Source organism: Peromyscus maniculatus, chromosome 1, assembly GCF_049852395.1.
Source record: "Peromyscus maniculatus bairdii isolate BWxNUB_F1_BW_parent chromosome 1, HU_Pman_BW_mat_3.1, whole genome shotgun sequence".
In the NCBI taxonomy this organism is placed as follows: domain Eukaryota; kingdom Metazoa; phylum Chordata; class Mammalia; order Rodentia; family Cricetidae; genus Peromyscus; species Peromyscus maniculatus.
Window position 1 is genome coordinate 25,951,251 of NC_134852.1, and position 2,162 is coordinate 25,953,412.

At 45.7% G+C, this 2,162-nt stretch overlaps 1 pseudogene; it reads right to left on the reverse strand.

Annotated features, from left to right (window-relative positions):
• Positions 1–329: 329 nt before the first annotated feature.
• LOC143272291 (speckle-type POZ protein pseudogene) lies at positions 330–1,412 on the reverse strand (annotated as a pseudogene).
• Between the last annotated feature and the right edge of the window lie 750 nt (positions 1,413–2,162).

The window sequence follows — 2,162 nt, forward strand, 5'->3', positions numbered from 1 at the left end:
ACCATAAGTTCTGCTCAGTCCAATCCAAACAGGTTTCTCCAAAGAAACCCTGTTGTAATATGTTTGGGGCCAGCAACTAAAATGAATTCCAGTTTCCAACTCATTGACAAAAATCAAACCAAGACAGTAACGGCGTAGTATACCACATAGTTCAGCACTTCCCCTCCATTAACCTGACAACTCATTCTAGTTTCCCTGAGCCACCATGCTGTCTTTCCCCAGTTCCACTGGAAATGTTCCACACATACCATAGCCTAGACAGATGTCATCGGTAACAACATTTAGCTGCTGCTTCTCGGAGACAAGTGTAGGACAAGGCTGACCAGGTCCTAGGATTGCTTCAAGCGTTTGAAAGGGGGCTCCAAGAAAGGGAGATGAGCAGAAGCCAAGGAACGGTATGCTTCAGCCACTAAATGGGGATATGAGCCCACCATTGCCTTCCAGCCTGAGGTCTCAGAGACCTCAGAAGCATGAGCTGTAATGAAATCCAGTGCCTGGGTTTTCAGCTGCCCTGAGCTGTGGAGGTCAGCCAGGAAGAGAGTGTGGGCAGCATTCTCCACAGAGAGGTCCCTGCAGAGGGCATCCTCACACATCACCTTCAAACGCTCCAGGCCATACTTGTCTGCAGCTGCCAGCAATGCATCTGCCATGCTGTCCAGGTCTGGTACCTTCCCAGTGTAAATGAAGCCCATCATTGCCTTGAAGACTTGTGGCTCCAGGTCAGGGATCTCAACACGCTTCTTTCTGCTCTCTTCCATGTCATGTTGAAACATGGCTCTGAAAACTGGAGAGCGAGCTGCTAAGATGGCCTTGTGAGCCCGGAATTCCTGGCCAGATACCACCAGGCAGCAGTCTGTGAATTGGGAATTCTCCCACAGCTCTCCTAGCTCATCTGCCAATGTGCATGGGGGAACTTGAATCCCTGGATTCCTGTTCTGGTCAGAGATTCTGAAGGAGTCCTGGACCACACTCACAGTGCAGAGCAGCCTGAGCTTGTCATCTGGGAGAAGACGAGGAGCATTTGAAAAGAGGAAATCTCGAAGGATATACTTTTTGAATCCACAGGCACGGCCTGGCACGAACCTAATGGCTCTTGGGCTCCTCATATTTTGTGTTTTCTCTCCTTCGGCAGTTATGATCCAGAACTGGAACTTTGCCCAAACATGACTCTTTAGACAGCTGAGCAAAACTAGGTTAACTGACAGGTAATCTGCACTTACTTCATCAACTCCATTCGGGTTTACTGTCAAACGCCATTTGCCATTGGCTTCTCTTGAGAAAGTTGGGCTTCTAATGACTTCTGTCCTTTCCTCCACAAGAAAACGCAAGTTGTTGATGGTCCACATATAGGAGAAATTCTGAAGGCTGATATGTGTGTGGTCCCATCTCTGGGCTGTCCCGTCTCCTGCCATTTCTCCTCCAGGTAGTTTGAAGGTTCAACTGGATCCAAAATGAAGAACTAGCAATTGTTTTCTCTTCACCTTGTGAGACGCAATAATAGACATGAATTACATGTTAAGTTTTTGTTTTTTGTCTATTCCCTTTTTGATGGCGTTAGAAACTTGGATCTCTGAAATAATCTATACAGATTTTAATACTAGTTTCAGAGAAGACAGTCTAGGCTTACTTGGGACTCTTACATCACTCCATTTTTGGTCTAGATTGAATTTTAGGTTGACAGGTAACTGATTTTGACAATTATACACAGCTGTTTAAAAATCTGGAAAATTCTATACACTCATATCAAAAAATGTTGTACTATGGTCTCTAGAGTAACAGAACGTATACAAGCAATCTCTCTGTGTATAAAGGAAGGGGATTTATTAGAATGACTTAGGGCTGCAGTCCTGCTAATCTCACATAGGCTAGCTGTGAAGGGAAAGTCCAAAATTCCAGTACTTACTCAGTCCAGGAGGTTGGATGTGTCCACTGGTCTTCAGTATGTGCTGGTGTTCCAAATAGTATCTAACACCAGGGGAGGGATGGACTTGCTGCAAGTTGAGGGCAAGCAGGCAAATAGCAAGGGTTTCCTGCTTCCATGTCCTTTTATAGGCTTCCAGCAGAGGGTGTGGCCCAATTTAGGGTGTGTCTTCTATCCTCAAGATCTGGATTAAAGGTGGGTGTCTTCAGGCCCTGAGATCCAGATTAAATGTTTGTGTCTT